A 21,239-nucleotide genomic window follows, 5' to 3' on the forward strand; every position below is an offset into this window, starting at 1 on the left:
GGACAAGGAGAGTTAAAAAGTACTTTAACAAGTTCATTCAATGGCATACAATCAAACCTTAAAACTTATCTGTATACTCTAGCCTTTAAATAGACCTCCTTTTTAGACCAGTTGATCTGCCGCTTCTTTTCTTTCTCCTATGTCCCCCCCTCCCTTGTGGAGGGGGTCCGGTCCGATGACCATGGATGAAGTACTGGCTGTCCAGAGTCGAGACCCAGGATGGACCGCTCGTCGGGACCCAGGATGGACCGCTCGCCTGTATCGGTTGGGGACATCTCTACGCTGCTGATCCGCTTGAGATGGTTTCCTGTGGACGGGACTCTCGCTGCTGTCTTGGATCCGCTTGAACTGAACTCTCGCGGCTGTGTTGGAGCCACTATGGATTGAACATTCACAGTATCATGTTAGACCCGCTCGACATCCATTGCTTTCGGTCCCCTAGAGAGGGGGGGTTGCCCACATCTGAGGTCCTCTCCAAGGTTTCTCATAGTCAGCATTGTCACTGGCGTCCCACTGGATGTGAATTCTCCCTGCCCACTGGGTGTGAGTTTTCCTTGCCCTTTTGTGGGTTCTTCCGAGGATGTTGTAGTCGTAATGATTTGTGCAGTCCTTTGAGACATTTGTGATTTGGGGATATAAAAATAAACATTGATTGATTGATTGATTGATTGAGTCCTCTGATATTACAGACAACAATTTAACAATACAACAAAGGTTTCTAGATTCCAAGATTTTTGAACTAAAATCATCTGAGTATACTGATCACAATTCATTAGACTTGGAATATCATCTCGATCCAGATAATATGTTTCCATCATCTGACTCCATTAACTGCAAATGCTATTCAAAAAAGGAATATAATAACTCAATAAAATCAAAAGGCACATTTTCAGTCATCCATTTTAACAGTAAAAGCATGTATGCAAATTCCAGTGCAATTCAAGACTACTTAGAACATTTTGTGAATCCATTTAGCATAATTGCTATATCCGAAACATGGTTTAATGAAGAGAAAGGCATTGATTTTGAGATAAAGGATTATAATTTAAACTATATTAACAGAACAAATGAATTGGGTGGAGGAGTCGCTATGTACGTTCATAAGAAATATAAATACAAAATATTAGAAGACATTACTGTATCAGTAAATGATATAGTTGAATGCTTATCAATAGAAATCATTAATGAAAGGAAAAAAAATATCACAGTTAGCTGTATATACAGGTCACCAGGTTCAAATGTGGAACTATTTACTGAGTGGGCTGAAAAAACTTTCTCAGAAATAGTTAATAAAACAATACTTATTTGTGGGGATTATAATATTGATCTCATGAATCCAAATAACCACATAGCAACAGAAAACTATATTAACAGGATGCACAGTATGAGTTTATACCCAACCATTACAAGACCGACTAGAATAACATCGCACAGTGCAACCCTCATCGATAACATCTTCACAAATAATATGCAGTATTCAAACATCAGTGGAGTAATGGTCTGTGACATAACCGATCATCTGCCTGTATTCACAGTGTATAATGATGAGACCAGTACAGACCTGAATTCACAGCAAAAATATACTTACAAACGAGTTAGAACAGAAGACTCTTTCAATCTATTAAATCAGGACCTAACAATGCAAAACTGGGATTGCGTGTACAACAAAAAGGATGTGGATAGTGCCTTTGAATCATTTATAGATATATTTAATTCAATATATAACCAAAAATGTCCAATAAAAAAAATTAGAAACAACAACAAAACTTTAAAGTGCCCATGGTTAACCAAGGGTTTACAAAACGCTTGTAAAAAGAAAAACACTTTATATAGACAATTCATCAAATTAAGTCATGTAAAACCTGGCTCAAAAAATGAATATACAAAGAAACTGATTGAAGACTCTGAACATAAATATAAAACATATAAAAATAAATTGACTGATATAATAAAGACTAGTAAGAAATTATATTATACCAATCTATTACATAGGAATAAGAACAACACTAAGGAGGTGTGGGGAATACTTAACACTATAATTAAAGGCAAATCAAAAAATAACTCGTATCCTAGCTATTTCACTGATAACCAAGATAATTATAATATGAATAATGTTGTGGAGAGTTTTAACAGTTTCTTTGTAAATGTCGGATCAGAATTGGCAGCCAAAATCCTTGATTATAGCAGCAATGAAATGGAGTCACTGATTGAAATGAATCCAATGAGTATGTTTCTGTTGGGAGTAACTGAAGAGGAAATAATAGATGTTGTTAATAATTGCAAAAATAAAACATCTACTGATTGTTTTGACATAGCTATGACACTTGTGAAAAAAAACATACATTCCATCACCAAACCACTAACTTATATACTTAACCTGTCCTTCCAAACAGGACAATTTCCTAATAAAATGAAAATGGCAAAGGTAATACCAATATATAAAAATGGGAACAAACACATCTTCACAAACTACCGACCTGTCTCTTTGCTCCCGCAGTTTTCCAAAATCTTAGGGAAATTATATAACACTAGATTAGAGAAATTTATAGATAAACATAAGATCATTAATGAAAGTCAATACGGTTTTAGGACAGCAAGGTCAACATCTATGGCAATAATTGATGCAGTAAAAGAGATAACCAATAGCTTAGATAGTAAGAAATATGCAGCTGGAATTTACAAATACATTTGACACCATTAATCATCAAATAATACTGAAAAAATTATACAGATATGGAATAAGGGTAGTAGCTTTGACTTGGATAAAGAGCAATTTAACACAAAGACAGCAGTTTGTGAAGATGGGCTAGTTTACATCTGTGCATTTGGACATTGCTTGTGGGGTTCCATAGGGATCCGTTCTTGGTCCCAAGTTATTTAACTTATATATTAATGACATATTTACAGTATCAAATGTATTAAAATTAGTCATATTCGCAGACGACACTAATATTTTATATTCTAACGATAATTATACAAATTTTGTATCCACCCTAAATAATGAACTTGCAAAATTAAAAACATGGTTAGATATAAACAAATTATCCCTTAATTTAAAGAAAACAAAAGTTATGTTATTCGGCTATTCCAATCCAGGACCAGCAATAAATATAGATGGCGTAATTCTAGAAACGGTGTCAGAAATGAAATTCTTAGGAGTCACTATTGATAATAAATTAAGCTGGAAACCACACATAAGACATATACAAAGCAAAATCTCCAAAGATGGCGGCGCCCGGACGGGCTGCGCTCTCGAGGAGCTCCTGCTAAAGATGGAACATTTGGCAGAAATACCGGACAATTCCACAAACTTTATGGCTGGCTCGCATCGTGGTCACTCCGTGATCACGTACGACCGCCAGACACTTCTGGATGTGGACGAATCGGGCCGTTTTGGACTGATAGACACTTGCGTGCTAGACTTGCTAACTAGCATGGGAATACATCGGCGGCTACATCCAGCGGCCTGTGAAGCAGGGGAGTCTAGTAGCAGCGGGGGCCGTCTACGGAGCAGACGCCAGCGGTGTGATCGGAAACGCGGATGCCGAGCGGGGCTTAAAACAAAGCAGAAGGCTAATCCCCACAGAACACCACTTTCCTCCATCCCGAAGACGGATTTAGATGGAAAATGCGAGACTACTGGTCTGGGTAAGGAGTCAGTTAAATTAGAACAAGTTTTTTCTGCTTTGAGTGTTTCAGAGTTGGACATGTGTTTTACCGAGGTGGCTAACTTTGATGCGTGCAGTTTATCAAAGCAACAAACAAACAATCGGAAAATCCCCGTTACTGAGGTGGCTAACCATGATGTGTGCAGTTTATCAAAGCAACAAACAAACAATCGGAAAATCCCCGTTACTGAGGTGGCTAACCATGATGCGTGCAGTTTATCAAAGCAACAATCAAACAATCGGAAAATTCCTGTCGTATCAATTCCTAGATATGGTCGTAACTATACTAAATGCACTGGGCATAATAAACACAACATTATTAATATTGCTACTACGGATAATTTGATCAAAAACTCCCTAAAACAGCCCACTACCTATAATATAGGTTTTTTAAACATAAGATCATTGTCTCCTAAAACGTTGTTAGTTAATGATATTATCAGAGACAACAATCTTAACGTCATCGGTCTCAGCGAAACCTGGCTTAAACCAAACGACTTTTTTGCGCTAAATGAGGCATGTCCTCCTAACTTTACACATGCGCATATTGCCCGTCCGCTCAAAAGGGGTGGGGGGGTCGCACTAATATACAACGAAAACTTTAACCTTAGTCCTAACATAAATAATAAATATAAATCGTTTGAGGTGCTTACTATGAGGTCTGTCACACCGCTGCCTCTACACCTGGCTGTTATCTACCGCCCCCCAGGGCCCTATTCGGACTTTATTAATGAATTCTCAGAGTTCGTTGCTGATCTAGTGACACACGCCGATAATATAATCATAATGGGGGACTTTAATATCCATATGAATACCCCATCGGACCCACCGTGCGTAGCGCTCCAGACTGTAATTGATAGCTGTGGTCTCACACAAATAATAAATGAACCCACGCATCGCAACGGTAATACGATAGACCTAGTGCTTGTCAGGGGCATCACCGTTTCCAAAGTTACGATACTCCCGTATACTAAAGTATTGTCCGATCATTACCTTATAAAATTCGAGGTTCAGACGCATGTTCGTCAAACTAATAATAATAATACCTGCTATAGCAGCCGCAACATTAATACAGCCACAACGACAACTCTTGCTGACCTACTGCCCTCGGTAATGGCACCATTCCCAAAGTATGTGGGCTCTATTGATAACCTCACTAACAACTTTAACGACGCCCTGCGCGAAACCATTGATAACATAGCACCGCTAAAGTTAAAAAAGGCTCCAAAAAAGCGCACCCCGTGGTTTACAGAAGAAACTAGAGCTCAGAAATTATTATGTAGAAAGCTGGAACGCAAATGGCGCAAGACTAAACTTGAGGTGCACCATCAAGCATGGAGTGATGGTTTAATAACTTATAAACGCATGCTTACCTTAGCTAAAGCTAAATATTACTCAAATCTCATCCGCCGTAATAAAAACGATCCTAAATTTTTGTTTAGTACGGTAGCATCGCTAACCCAACAAGGGACCCCTTCCAGTAGCTCAACCCACTCAGCTGATGACTTTATGCAATTCTTTAGTAAGAAAATTGAAGTCATTAGAAAGGAGATTAAAGACAATGCGTCCCAGCTACAACGGGGTTCTATTAACACTGACACGATTGTATATACGGCGGATACTGCCCTCCAAAATAGTTTCTCTCGTTTTGAGGAAATAACATTAGAGGAATTGTTACAACGTGTAAATGGAATAAAACAGACAACATGTTTACTTGACCCTCTTCCTGGGAAACTGATCAAGGAGCTTTTTGTATTATTAGGTCCATCAGTGCTAAATATTATAAACTTATCACTCTCCTCGGGCACTGTTCCCCTAGCATTCAAAAAAGCGGTTATTCATCCTCTTCTTAAAAGACCTAACCTCGATCCTGACCTCATGGTAAACTACCGACCGGTGTCTCACCTTCCCTTTATTTCAAAAATCCTTGAAAAAATTGTTGCGGAGCAGTTAAATGAACACTTAGCGTCTAACAAACTATGTGAAACCTTTCAATCCGGTTTCAGGGCAAATCACTCCACGGAGACAGCCCTCGCAAAAATGACTAATGATCTATTGCTAACGATGGATTCTGATGCGTCATCTATGTTGCTGCTCCTCGATCTTAGCGCTGCTTTCGATACCGTCGATCATAATATTTTATTAGAACGTATCAAAACACAAATTGGTATGTCAGACTTAGCCCTGTCTTGGTTTAACTCTTATCTTACTGATAGGATGCAGTGTGTCTCCCATAACAATGTGACCTCGGACTACGTTAAGGTAACGTGTGGAGTTCCCCAGGGTTCGGTCCTTGGCCCTGCACTCTTCAGCATCTACATGCTGCCGCTAGGTGACATCATACGCAAATACGGTATTAGCTTTCACTGTAATGCTGATGACACCCAACTCTACATGCCCCTAAAGCTGACCAACACGCCGGATTGTAGTCAGCTGGAGGCGTGTCTTAATGAAATTAAACAATGGATGTCCGCTAACTTTTTGCAACTCAACGCCAAAAAAACGGAAATGCTGATTATCGGTCCTGCTAGACACCGAACTCTATTTAATAATACAACTCTAACATTTGACAACCAAACAATTAAACAAGGCAACACGGTAAAGAATCTGGGTATTATCTTCGACCCAACTCTCTCCTTTGAGGCACACATTAAAAGCGTTACTAAAACGGCCTTCTTTCATCTCCGTAACATCGCTAAAATTCGCTCCATTCTGTCCACTAAAGACGCTGAGATCATTATCCATGCGTTTGTTACGTCTCGCCTCGACTACTGTAACGTATTATTTTCGGGTCTCCCCATGTCTAGCATTAAAAGATTACAGTTGGTACAAAATGCGGCTGCTAGACTTTTGACAAGAACAAGAAAGTTTGATCACATTACGCCTGTACTGGCTCACCTGCACTGGCTTCCTGTGCACTTAAGATGTGACTTTAAGGTTTTACTACTTACGTATAAAATACTACACGGTCTAGCTCCATCTTATCTTGCCGATTGTATTGTACCATATGTCCCGGCAAGAAATCTGCGTTCAAAGGACTCCGGCTTATTAGTGATTCCCAAAGCCCAAAAAAAGTCTGCGGGCTATAAAGCATTTTCCGTTCGGGCTCCAGTACTCTGGAATGCCCTCCCGGTAACAGTTCGCGATGCCACCTCAGTAGAAGCATTTAAGTCTCACCTTAAAACTCATTTGTATACTCTAGCCTTTAAATAGACTCCCTTTTTAGACCAGTTGATCTGCCGTTTCTTTTCTTTTTCTTCTATGTCCCTCTGTGTATCGGCTGGGGACATCTCTGCGCTGCTGGTCCGCTACCCTTGGGATGGTTTCCTGCTGGCTCCGCTGTGAACGGGACTCTCGCTGCTGTGTCTTGGATCCTCTTTGGACTGGACTCTCGCGACTGTGTTGTATCCATTGTGGATTGAACTTTCACAGTATCATGTTAGACCTGCTCGACATCCATTGCTTTCCTCCTCTCTAAGGTTCTCATGGTCATCATTGTCACCGACGTCCCACTGGGTCATTATTGTCACCAATGTCCCACTGGGTGTGAGTTTTCCTTGCCCTTATGTGGGCCTACCGAGGATGTCGTGGTGGTTTGTGCAGCCCTTTGAGACACTAGTGATTTAGGGCTATATAAGTAAACATTGATTGATTGATTGATTTTCCATGTCCTCATATTTCCCGCAATGCTATCGTGTTCTAGACCCTCCCAGCATGTTCCCAGACCAAAAATCTCTAAAGTCTTCATTTGTCAAATTTTCAGAAAAAGTGTGTGAAAGTGTGTTTAATTTTTTGGGTCACCTTCGATTTTGCCCCTAGTGGCCATCTTTGCTATTATGACACACACACACACACACACACTTGTCCTCATATGTCATATGTCCCCATATGTCATGTAGGTCAGAAACTCACACACTCCAACATTTTGAAAAACATCTAATCATTACAGCAATAAACATAATTTTGAATTCTAAATCAAATAACACATTTTCAACTGATCTGATTATCTCAACCTTTTTTATGTTAGTTTTATCTATTCATTTGGTTTATCTGGAGAGGATTTGGGCTACACAATTAGTAATAAAGGGATTATGGTGATGATTTAATCGGTTTGATTCAGTATTTTACTGTATTGGTCTTTTTACTATTATGTTGACTAAAATACAATGCCGCACAATAATTAATTTAAATGTGCCTGAAATGTAGGTTTTTGCATATATGCCCACCCCCACTCCACCCCCTCCAAAAAAAAAAAAAAAAAAAAAACCCTCAACTTTGATTGAGACTAAGGCAATAATTCAAATGGAATTCAAACTACATACAGTATTTAATATTTTCAAATGGTTACAATAGCACATGATTTTGGTATTTTTATCTTTGGGACAAATTTTGGATTCAATTGGGGATTGTTTTTGGAGGTATTCACTTTACATGGTGTTCAAGATGGTTACTTCCGCCCACTCTGAAGAGTCTCGGCGTCTGATTGGTCCAATTTTCAGTTAGGCGCTGCCTGATTGGCCAGTGGATGATGTCGGATCCTAACAGATGGCTAAATCACTAGTTTATTATTTTCCTCATGGAAGTTATACAGCTCACGTATCACACTTAATATTGAATATATATAAAAAGGGTTTTCCAAAAGGACCATTTATAATCGAAATACAAAACTTCACACACGATTTTGAGCACAACAGAGCGCTCAGTGAACAGCACTTCCGGGACGTGCAGCACCAGAGGGGGACATCTATCTTGGCCACAAACCATCTTTGACAGTCTTCGGCAGCATGGTTGAATCAGGTGAGCATAAAATGGAGTTTAACGTAATTAAATAGACCAATGTTTTTTAACATAGAAAAATAGTTCATTATAAAGAACAGTTAAATGTTTTTTGTTATTAATTGCAACCAGATTTGATTTTATGAGGTTAAATAAAGCATTTCAGTTCTGGGCCAAGGCCAAGGCATTTACATTTTTTTTTTTTAAAGTTGCATGGAAGATTATAAGTAGCAGTGATTGTCACACACACAAGGTGTGGTGGAATTATTCTCTGCATTTGACCCATCACCCTTGATCACTATGCTAGTAAACCTTTTCTTAATTTTAAACAAGACAGACTAGAGTTCTTCAAATTGTTTATACTTTTTCTCAAATACAAATATTTCAAGCTGATAAGCACTGTGGAGTTGGCATGTTACTGATATTGTTACATTAGTTCTTTGTTTGAGAAGCTTCATGTCTGCACTGAGCCTAAATTTAACAGTTTTTGAAGGGTTTAGTTCTTTGTTTTATTTCTGTGTCACTGACTTTTTTCATTTTTATGTGTGGATTTGTTAGGCGCATCAACACGTGAAATAGACATCGTGTCCAAAAGAAGAGCGAGACGTAATCCTGAGGCTGAAGCCACCGAGTTTATTTGATCTGGGTGTGACAAGTCTTGTTTTAAGGCCCAGTGGATCAATGATTGGAAAGGTATGTCTTGTTATGTAACATATCAATGGTAACTGTATCAACATCTCATTTGGATCATTTCCTTACTGTCTAATAGAAGTTGTATTATATGGCTTTAATTAGAAGTGTTTGGAATAACAGCGTTCCACGTCCCAAGAGCTAGCTTCTGTAGCCGAGGATCGGACCGCCAAGTGCCCTGCCTTCGGCTGCCGCCCAGCTCACAATGCACCCGACCTCTATGGCCCCTAGGAGTCTTGTTCACGAGTGGGGGAAGAGTGGATGGTGAGATCGACAGGCGGATCGGTGTGGCGTCTTCGGTAATGCGGACGTTGTATCGATCTGTTGTGGTGAAGAAGGAGCTGAGCCGGAAGGCAAAGCTCTCAATTTACCGGTCGATCTACGTTCCCATCCTCACCTATGGTCATGAGCTTTGGGTCATGACCGAAAGGATAAGATCACGGGTACAAGCAGCCGGAATGAGTTTCCTCCACCGGGTAGGGGTGCTCTCCCTTAGAGATAGGGTGAGAAGCTCTGCCATCCGGGAGGAACTCAAAGTAAAGCCGCTGCTCCTTCACATGGAGAGGAGCCAGATGAGGTGGTTCGGGCATCTGGTCAGGATGCCACCCGAACGCCTCCCTAGGGAGGTGTTTAGGGCACGTCCAACCGGTAGGAGGCCACGGGGAAGACCCAGGACACGTTGGGAAGACTATGTCTCCCGGCTGGCCTGGGAACGCCTCGGGATCCCCCGGGAAGAGCTAAACGAAGTGGCTGGGGAGAGTGAAGTCTGGGCTTCCCTGCTTAGGCTGCTGCCACCGCGACACCACCTCAGAAAAGCGGAAGATGATGGATGGATGGATGGATGGTATAACAGCGGTATATGAAAACGATGTTACTAATGCTGTTACTTTTACCGGTAACGAGTAATCTAATAACTTTTATGTACGCTACAATGCTGTTACGATGCGTTTGATGTAATATGGCATGCTACTTTTGATGTGATTGTATGTCAACAAGACAGCGTTAGAAGCACAAAAGGGTTAGTGCAGGTAATATCTTTTTACTAATGAAAGCAACCCCCGGAAGTAATTACGAACACGATATCAAATAGAAAGAGGCCTCATCCACACGCAAACAAAAACATTCAACAGAACTATCTTAACTGCCACTGCTAAGCTAAAAAATACAGCTGAACTATTCTGCTATGTCTGGGCGCTGAAGTCCCACGTCACTTGGCTAAAGGCACAGCTTTTTAAAGGCACACACACACTCTGCTCTCATGAAATGTCTCTCAACTGCATATGCTAGATATTTAAAACTTTTCTTTTTCAAGTAACACATTAATTACAAACCCCGTTTCCATATGAGTTGGGAAATTGTGTTAGATGTAAATCCAAACGGAATAATTTTTTTTACAAATAATAATTAACTTAGAATTTCATGGCTGTAATACGTGCCAAAGTAGTTGGGAGAGGGCATGTTCACCACTGTGTTACATTACCTTTTCATTCAACAACACTCAATAACCGTTTGGGAACTGAGGAAACTAATTGTTGAAGCTTGGAAGGTGGAATTCTTTCCCATTCTTGTTTTATGTAGAGCTTCAGTCCGGGGTCTCCTCTGTCGTATTTTACGCTTCATAATGCACCACACATTTTTGATAGGACTGTAGGCCGGCCAGGAAAGTACCTGCACTCTTTTTTTATGAAGCTGAACACGTGCTGAATGTGGCTTGGCATTGTCTTGCTGAAATAAGCAGGGGCGTACATGAAAAAGTCGGCGCTTAAATGGCAGCAAATGTTGTTCCAAACAGATGGGTAACTTACAGATGTGTAAGTTACCCATGCCTTGGGCACTAATGCACCCCCATACCATCACAGATGCTGGCTTTTCAACTTTGCGTCGATAACAGTCTGGATGGTTCGCTTCCCCTTTTGTCCGGATGAAACGGTGTCGAATATTTCCAAAAACAATTTGAAATGTGGGCTCGTTAGACCACAGAACACCTTTCCACTTTGCATCAGTCCATCTTAGATGATCTCGGGCCCAGAGAAGCCGGCGGCGTTTCTGGATGTTGATAATTGGCTTTCGCTTTGCATAATAGAGCTTTAACTTGCACTTACAGATATAGCAACAAACTGTATTTAGTGACAGTGGTTTTCTGAAGTGTTCCTGAACTCATGTGGTGATATCCTTTAGAGATTGATGTCGGTTTTTGATACAGTGCCGTCTGAGGGATCGAAGGTCACGGTTATTCAATGTTAGTTTCCAGACATGCCGCTTACGTGGAGTGATTTCTCCAGATTCTCTGAACCTTTTGATGATATTATGGAGCGTAGATGTTGAAATCCCTAAATTTCTTGCAATTGCACTTTGAGAAAAGTTGTTCTTAAACTGTTTGACTATTTGCTCACGCAGTTGTGGACAAAGGGGTGTACCTCGCCCCATCTTTTCCTGTGAAAGACTGAGCATTTTTTGGGAAGCTGTTTTTATACCCAATCATGGCACCCACCTGTTCCAAATTAGGCTTCACACCTGTGGGATGTCCCAAATAAGTGTTTGATGAGCATTTCTTAACTTTATCAGTATTTATTGCCACCTTTCCCAACTTGTTTGTTGCGTGTTGCTGGCATCAAATTCTAAAGTTAATGATTATTTGCACCAAAAAAATGTTTATGAGTTTGAACATCCAATATGTTGTCTTTGTAGCATATTCAACTGAATATGGGTTGAAAATGATTTGCAAATCATTGTATTCTGTTTATATTTACATCTAACACAATTTCCCAACTCATATGGAAACGGGGTTTGTACTTAATTTAATAATTATTTACATTTATGAAAGAGTAATTCTGTTTGTAATTGAATTTTTAGTCAAGTAACGACTATTATTATTCCTTTTTAAAACAGATATTCCAAACATTGTTAATTGATAAACTGTTTTATCAGGATATGGTGTATTTGCTCTTGCATCAATTTAAAAAGGTTCTTTTGTGGTCAAGTACCGAGGGAAGTTCATCTCAAGACGTGAGCGGGACAAGAGACAGAAACCCTCTATAAATATCTTTACTATTTATCTGGCATTATATGCTCATAATGTTAACAACAAAAAGTGCTGATAATGTTATAATTAATAAGTTCTAACATTATTTTTATGTGTTTTGTTGCAGACAGCAACTGTTTGATGTTCTATCTCAACATTCTCCAGATTCATGTGAGCGATAAACCGACTTCATCCCTCCAACAGGTTATTACTTGACTATTTTACTATCCATCCATCCATCCATTTTCTACTACCTGTCCCTTTTTTGGGTTGGCGGGGTGTGCTTGAGCCTATCTGAGCTGCATTCGGGCGGAAGGCGGAGTACACCCTGGACAAGTCGCCACCTCATTACACGGCCAACACAAATAGACAACATTTACACTCACATTCACACACTAGGGCCAATTTAGTGTTGCCAATCAACCTATCCCCAGGTGCATGTCTTTGGAGGTAAGATGAAGCCGGAGTACCCGGAGGGAACCCACGCAGTCACGGGGAGAACATGCAAACTCCACACAGAAAGATCACGAGCCCAGGATTTAACTCAGGACTACTCAGGACCTTCGATTTGTGACGCACATGCACTAACCCCTGTTCCACCGTGCTGCCCTATATCTGCTAAAAACTTGACACAACCTATACTTGAAAATACATGTAATCCTTTTAACATCTCCCAGATCAGTTTATATGACAACATTTTTTAAGCGTACATCCATGTTAGTCTGTGGTGTTTACAACTCATGTTTAGCAAAACAGGAGATGTTACAGGTCAGCAACATGAATTCTATATGTGATCACTTGTCATGTACTCATATTGTTTGAACTAAAAAAGACTTCAGTGTGTTTCATATAAGGTCCTCATATTTTTCTGAACCACATTAGTGTGTGTTACAATGTTTAATTCAAAGCTTTAAAATGAGTGTTTCAATCCAGGTCCTCATATTTTCTGAACCACATTTTAGTGAATGTTACATTCTTAAATAATAGTCTAAGAGCTAAAACGCTATAATAATCTTTACTGTTTATGTAGAATTATATGCTCAGAATATTATCAACCAAAAGTGGTTGTTAATGTTATAATTAATTAGTTCTGACATTATATTTTTGTGTTTTGTTGCAGACACCAACTGTTGGGGTTCTATCTCAACATTCTCCAGATTCAGATGTGAGCGATAAACCGACTTCATCCCTCCAACAGGTTATTACAAGTCTATTTTTACTATATCTGCTCTAAATGTGACCCAACCTATATTTTGAAAGACATTTATTAATTTTAATCTCTCACAGATCAGTTTATATGACAACATTTTCATAAGGGTACATCCATGTTAGTCAGTAAGGCGTTTGGAACTCATGTTTAGCAAAACAGGAGATGTTACAAGTCAACAACATACATTCTACATGTGACCACTCGTCATGTCCTTATATTGTTTGAACCAAGAAAGACTTAGGTGTGTTTCATATAAGGTCCTCATATTTTCTAAACCAGATTAGTGTGTGTTACAATGTTAATGTCCAAGCTTTAAAATGAGTGTCTCAATTCAGGTCCTCATATTTTCTGAACCAGATTTTAGTGTGTTTTATATTCTTAATTAATTGTCTAAGAGCTGAAACTCTGTAATAATCTTTACTATTTATCTGGCATTGTATGCTCAGAGTTTCATCAACAAAAAGTGCTGATAATGTTATAATTAATTAGTTCTGACATTATATTTTTGTGTTTTGTTGCAGAAACCAACTGTTGAGGTTCCATCTCAACATTCTCCAGATTCAGATGTGAGCCATTAACTGACTTCATCCCTCCAACAGGTTATTACATGTCTATTTTTACTATATCTGCTCTAAATTTGACCCAACCTATATTTTGAAAGACATTTATTTATTTTAATATCTCACAGATCAGTTTATATGACAACTTTTTCGCAAGGGTACATCCATGTTAGTCAGTAGAAAGTTTAGAACTCATGTTTAGCAAAATAGGAGATGTTACAAGTCAACAACATACATTCTACATGTGAGCACTCGTCATGTCCTTATATTGTTTGAAGCAAGAAAGACTTAGGTGTGTTTCATATAAGGTCCTCATATTTTCTGAACCAGAAAATGTGTGTTACAATGTTAATGTCAAAGCTTTAAAATGAGTGTCTCAATTCAGGTCCTCATATTTTCTGAACCAGATTTTTGTGTGTGTTACATTCTTAATGAATTGTCTAAGAGCTGAAACTCTGTAATAATCTTTACCCTTTATCTGGCATTGTATGCTCAGATTTTTATCAACAAAAAGTGGTGAGAATGTTATAATTAATTAGTTATGACATTATATTTTTGTGTTTTGTTGCAGAAACCAACTGTTGAGGTTCTATCTCAACATTCTCTAGATTCAGATGACAGCCATAAACCGACTTCATCCCTCCAACAGGTTATTACATGTCTATTTTTACTATATCTGCTCTAAATTTGACCCAACCTATATTTTGAAAGACATTTATTAATTTTAATCTCTCACAGATCAGTTTATATGACAACATTTTCGTAAGGGTACATCCATGTTAGTCAGTAGGGAGTTTGGAACTCATGTTTAGCAAAACAGGAGATGTTACAAGTCAACAACATAAATTCTACATGTGAGCACTCGTCATGTCCTCATATTGTTTGAACCAAGAAAGACCTAGGTGTGTTTCATATAAGGTCCTCATGTTTTCTGAACCAGATTAGTGTGTGTTAAAATGTTAATGTCAAAGCTTTAAAATGAGTGTTTCAATTCAGAAAATGCAGTTCCTCTTGTTTACAGCCGGTTTCTGCAGCGCTGTTTTCATTGATCAAAGTATTTTTTCGGTGGTCGTGTTTTTGGTACATAACTTGTAAATAGTGCGCAAATAATAGGCTATATATATATAAATACATTCAAGCCCCGTTTCCATATGAGTTGGGAAATTGTGTTAGATGTACATATAAACAGGATACAATGATTTGCAAAGAATTTTCAACCCCAATTCTGTTGAATATGCTACAAAGACAACATATTTGATGTTAAAACTGCTAAACATTTTTTTTTTGCAAAGAATTTAGGGATTTTACCATCTACGGTCCGTAAAATTATCAAAAGGTTCAGAGAATCTGGAGAAATCACTGCACGTAAGCGATGTACTGCATTAAAAACCGACATCAGTGTGTAAAAGATATCACCACATGGGCTCAGAAATACTTCAGAAAACCACTGTCAGTTACTACAGTTGGTCGCTACATCTGTAAATGCAAGTTAAAACTCTACTATGCAAAGCAAATGCCATTTATCAACAACACAGAGGAACGCCGCGGGCTTCGCTGGGCCCGAGCTCATCTAAGATGGACTGATGCAAAGTGGAAAAGTGTTCTGTGGTCTGACGAGTCCACATTTCAAATTATATATGGAAATTGTGGACGTGGTGTTCTCCGGAACAAAGAGGAAAATAACCATCCGGCGCAAAGTTCAAAAGCCAGCATGTGTGATGGTATGGGGGTGTATTAGTGCCCAAAGCATGGGTAACTTACACATCTGAGAAGGCACCATTAATGCTGAATGGTCCATACAGGTTTTGGAGCAACATATATTGTCATCCAACCAACATTATCATGGACGCCCCTGCTTATTTCAGCAAAACAATGCCAAGCCACGTGTTACAACAGCGTGTCTTCGTAGTAAAAGAGTGCGGGTACTTTCCTGGCCCGCCTGCAGTCCAGACATGTCTCCCATCGAAAATGTGTAGCGCATTATAAAGCGTAAATCGCACTATTTCTCTTATTAATCGCGATTAAATGCATTGTATACGCAAAGCCCAATAATGAATTCAAAAGTAGTGTGTAGTGCACCTTTATCGGAATATTCTCCCACATGAACAAAAGCGCCAAAACATTTGTTGTGCAAACACAATTTAAATCAGTCCTTGTTAAACAGTAGCAGTTAAATAGCAAATTTTATGAAAATCAACTCAAAAAATGTAAATACAAACATTTAAGCTTATTGCCACTGCCAGGGTATTTAAGTTATCCTGTTTGTTATGGAAAATAAATATAATCTGCATACAAATCTCTGAGCCACAATCATAACATCTGAACAGGCAATTTCTGAGGTAACAGCAGAAACATTTTTTTTTATCAGGGATCTTATGTTTAAAAAACTTATATTATAGGTGGTGGGCTGTTTTAGGGAATTTTTGATCAAATTATCCGTAGTAGCAATATTAATAATGTTGTGTTTATTCTGCGTAGTGGACTTAAAATAATTATGACCATATCTGTTTGCTTGGTGCTTTTATAAACTGAACACATATACATGGTACTATATTGTAATGTTATGAGCCAGGGGAAAAAAGAACTACCCTACCCAGCATGCAACAGGAGTGACGAGCATGCGCGGTAGCCCGGTATAGGTTGTGTGTCGCCATGACGGCATCTTGTATGTTGTGATATGCACGCTCTGAAAGCAAACGTTAAGAACTCAGCCAACACTCCTGGTCTGCATTATTGATAAATAGACAGACAACACATATACTCCGCTGCTTCACAAAGCACAATATGTTAAATGTTTACTTTTACAGTTTTCTAATTCTTCCTTTCACATTGACAGCAGGACAAATCGCTGTAAGTGGGTATGTCTCAAGCTTCTTCCACTTGGTCCACTCCAAAGCGGGGTAAATAAATAATCCACATCATTTACTAGAATATTATATTACGTTTTGCACCTTTTCACTGTGTTATAGTCATTTTTCCTTCAGTAAGAAATTGTATTTTGTCTCCTTTATGACAGCTGCAAAGGGGAAGAAGTGGAAGCAGTTGAATGACACATGTTGCATTTTGTAACTGGCAACAAAGTACCAGGTAAAAAAGATTGTGAAGCCTGCCTCCATAAAGAACTAGTAGCTCTACAGGACAGAGATTGGCTTGCCATCAAGTACTACATCCATAACAGAATTATATTAAAAAAAGGGGAAAAAAATGTTTTCCCACATCTTCTGTGGTAGTTTGAGTATGTTACCAGACTATAAAAAAGCAAAATAAACAGCAAGCGTTTTGTATTTATTCCAGATAATTCTTAGCGACAAAATCCACAAAAACAATTCAGTTACCCTTAGTCGACAATTACATTTTTACCCATGTTTCTTTTAAACTCTTCTTGGTTTTAGATTACAGTAGCATGAGATTGGGATTTTTTTTTAAATGACAACACATCAACTAAACCAACTCAGGTGGTTTTGTTAAATCTCTGATGTCATTAGCCTCATATGTCACATGAACCTGAAATCTTTAACACTCTGTGATGTCATGGTTGTCATATTTCACAAACTTGAAATCTTAAACACTCTGTGACGTCATGGTCGTCATATGTCACATAAACTTGAAATCTTAAACACTCTGGTCTTCATTTGTCACCTAAACCTGACAAGTCCTCATATGTACCATAAAAAACAGGTTCAGAAAAAAACAAAAGAGTTGCAAAAATCTTAATAGACCACTGTGTTTCTAAAATTCTGGTTCACTAACCGTCTGATTCCCAGGCCTGTAGGACCATTGGAAAGGCATGTCCCCATATGTCACGTTTTTGTCATAAGTCCTCATATGTCACCCAAACACGTATGTGTGTGTGTGTGTGTGTGTGTGTGTACAAACAATCCTATATGCAGTTTGAGTAATACTAATATTCTGCAAATGTAAAAACAAATATGAATTCTGACTAAAGAATTGGTGCCGATGGAAACTAAGAAAAGGGATTTGGGTACACTATCTGGAGTACAGGGCAGGCGAGTGGGGGCTCTTTTGCTCGTGGATAACTCCTCTGGCAGGGGGCTCTCCTCGTCTCTTTTAATGCACAGCATAGGACACATAGCAAGAGTGGTCCTCAGGTCCTGTTGATCAGGGGCAGCAGCTTCACAGCCACAGATCCACTTTTAACCACTAATATCACAGTCAAAATGAAAGCTTGTTCCCATAGGCACCATAAACTGTTAATAATGTTTAGACAAAAGTGTACATTATATATACTGTTATATATATAGTATTTATATAGGTGTGTGTGTGTGTGTGTGTGTGTGTGTGTGTGTGTGTGTGTGTGTGTGTGTGTGTGTCTGTGTATATGACGGACATATGTGTATTTTGGGTATATGCATTTGTGTATGTATGTGATTATGTGTATGTATGTATGTGTATATATATATATATATATATGTATATGTATGTATATATATGTGTATATATGTATATATATATGTATATGTATATATATATATAACTTGTATATATGTGTGTGTATATATGTGTGTGTACATATGTATATATGTAAGTGTGTGTGAATTTAAATGTATTATATATAGATAATATATAGCATCTACGCAGCAACCACTGAACTGAATTATATTATAAATATTATTGTATTACATATTATATATATATATATATTGTATATGTATAGGGGTGGGACCTAATAAGTTTACTTCTTCCCACTCCCTTTTGAGCCAATCTTGACATCTACAAAAGATTAGTCACATGTAATGTTTTCAATGTAGGTGTAAAAATAATGTATTTATATATTTCTTTTGTATTTTATGTCATTCTCTTGTTTTGTTTGCATGGCTCAAAATAAACCATTCATTCATTCATTCATTCATCATGCATAAACCAAGACATCATCATGGATTTTCTCTGTATTTCTTTGTTTTTTGATGAATGCTTTATGCTTCATGGGTCTAAAAAACTAAGCTCCAGGAATCGCTTCTCGTTTAAAAAGAAGTGACGCTATCCCCACGCTACTGAGAAATGCAGCTGAGCTACATAGCTTTGCTACTTATAGCACGTTACTGCCCATGACTGCATATAGCCATGCTCACTGGGTAGCTGGGCGGAAAGGGCATGTAAATTATTCTGCTACATGACAAACTAGGCCCTTGCTCCATTGAACCCACTTTTTTTAAAAGTCCAACATAGTCCTCTAAGTACAAACCCCTGTTTCCATATGAGTTGGGAAATTGTGTTAGATGTCAATATAAACGGAATACAATGATTTGCAAATAATTTTCAACCCATATTCAGTTGAATATGCTACAAAGACAACATTTTTGATGTTCAAACTGATAAACATTTTTTTTTTGCAAATAATCATTAACTTTAGAATTTGATGCCAGCAACACGTGAGAAAGAAGTTGGGAAGGGGGCGATAAATACTGATAAAGTTGAGGAATGCTCATCAAACACTTATATGGAACATCCCACAGGTGCGCAGGCTAATTGGGAACAGGTGGATGCCATGATTGGGTATAAAAACAGCTTCCATGCAATGCTAAGTAATTCACAAACAAGGATGGGGTGAGGGTCACAAATTTGTAAGCAAATTGTCGAAGAGTTTTAGAAGAACATTTCTCAACGAGATATTGCAAGGAATTTAGGGATTTTACAATCAAAAAGTTCAGGGAATGTGGAAAAATCACTGCACATAAGCAAAGATATTACAGACTTTTGATCCCTCAGGTGGTACTGCATCAAAAACCGACATCAGTGTGTAAAGGATATCACCACATGGGCTCACAAGCATTTCATAAAACCACTGTCAGTAACTACAGTTGGTTGCTACATCTGTAAGTGCAAGTTAAAACTGTACTATGCAAAGCCAAACCCATTTATCAACAATATCCTGAAACGCCGCCGGCTTGGCTGGGCCCGAGCTCACCTAAGATAGACTGATGCAAAGTGGAAAGGTATTCTGTGGTCTGACGAGTCCACATGTCAAATTATATTTGAAAACAGAGGCCGTGGTGTCCTCCAGACCAGAGAGGAAAATAACCATTCGGATTGTTATAGGCGCAAAGTTCAAAAGCCAGCATTTGTGATGGTATGGGGGTGCATTAGTGCCCAAGGCATAGGTAACTTACACATCTGTGAAGGCACCATTAATGCTGAAAGGTTTTGGAGCAACATATGTTGTGATCCAAGCTTATTTCAGCAAGACAAATGTTACAACAGCGTGGCTTCGTAAAAAAAGAGGGCGGGTACTCTCCTGGCCCGCCTGCAGTCCAGACCTGTCTCCCATCGAAATGTGTGGCGCATTATGAAGCGTAAAATACGACAGCAGAGACCCTGGACAGTTGAATGACTGAAGCTCTACATAAAACAAGAATAGGAAATAATTCCACTTTCAAAGTTTCAACAATTAGTTTCCTCAGTTCCCAAACGTTTATTGAGTGTTGTTCAAAAGAAACGGTGATGTAAAACAGTGGTGAACATGTCCTTTCCCAACTACTTTGGCACATGTTGCAGCCATGAAATTCTAAGTTAATTATTATTTGTAAAAAAAAAAATAAAGTTTATGAGTTTGAACATCAAATATCTTGTCTTTGTAGTGCATTCAATTTAATATGGGTTGAAAAGGATTTGCAAATCATTGTACTCCATTTATATATATATACATCTAACACAACTTCCCAACTCATAAAGAAACAGGGTTTGTAGATGTTTTTTTGTGGGGCCCTGACATGACGGGGGCCAGGCTGCACAAGGTCATCCTGAGTCAGGCGGGCCAGGTGGCTCAGGCAGCTCTGCATTACAGCAAAACCCAGTCATCATCTGTGTGGTGCAGGTCTACTGACTCAGCCTGATCTGAAGTGGACGTTAACAGTGCAGCTCACGGCCGAGTATCAGTAGGACTGAAGAACTGCTTGATGTTGCCCTGTAATGCAACAGCGTGCCAAGGCCAATGTAAGTCCACCTGCAAGGTGCGCTCTGATGCCATTCTTGAGCTTGAACCTCTCCAAACAGCCGTTGGCCTGAGGATTGTGTAAGACTGTCCTAATGTGCTTTTTCCTCACTCCTATAAAAAGACAGCAAAGCTAACCAAGATTATTCGGGCCCATTGTCAGTGGTGATGACATCATGCACGTCCCTACAGGAGAACAAGGAAGTATGTGACCACATTGGTGTTGACTGCATGTTGCACTTCAGGCCACTTAGAATGGAGTTCAATGACTATGTTTACACTGCAGGCCAAAGTGGACCAAATCTAATTTTTTTGAAAATCTGATATTTTTCCAGCTGACTGTTTAGTTTACAAGTGAAATGTG

The 21,239-nt window shown here is 38.8% G+C and overlaps 1 protein-coding gene and 1 long non-coding RNA gene across 4 annotated transcripts in view; one reads left to right on the forward strand and one right to left on the reverse strand.

Moving 5' to 3' along the window:
- Positions 1–21,239, reverse strand: part of olfml1 (olfactomedin-like 1) — a 48,515-nt gene that overhangs the window by 12,497 nt on the left and 14,779 nt on the right. The gene's annotated exons all lie outside the window — the stretch shown is intronic.
- Positions 12,155–14,578, forward strand: LOC133563316 (uncharacterized). The gene is made up of 4 exons (XR_009809028.1): positions 12,155–12,360; positions 13,277–13,354; positions 13,888–13,965; positions 14,498–14,578. It is a non-coding gene; the product is annotated as an uncharacterized LOC133563316 (long non-coding RNA).

The sequence above is a fragment of the Nerophis ophidion genome, linkage group LG12 (assembly GCF_033978795.1).
Source record: "Nerophis ophidion isolate RoL-2023_Sa linkage group LG12, RoL_Noph_v1.0, whole genome shotgun sequence".
Lineage (NCBI taxonomy): Eukaryota > Metazoa > Chordata > Actinopteri > Syngnathiformes > Syngnathidae > Nerophis > Nerophis ophidion.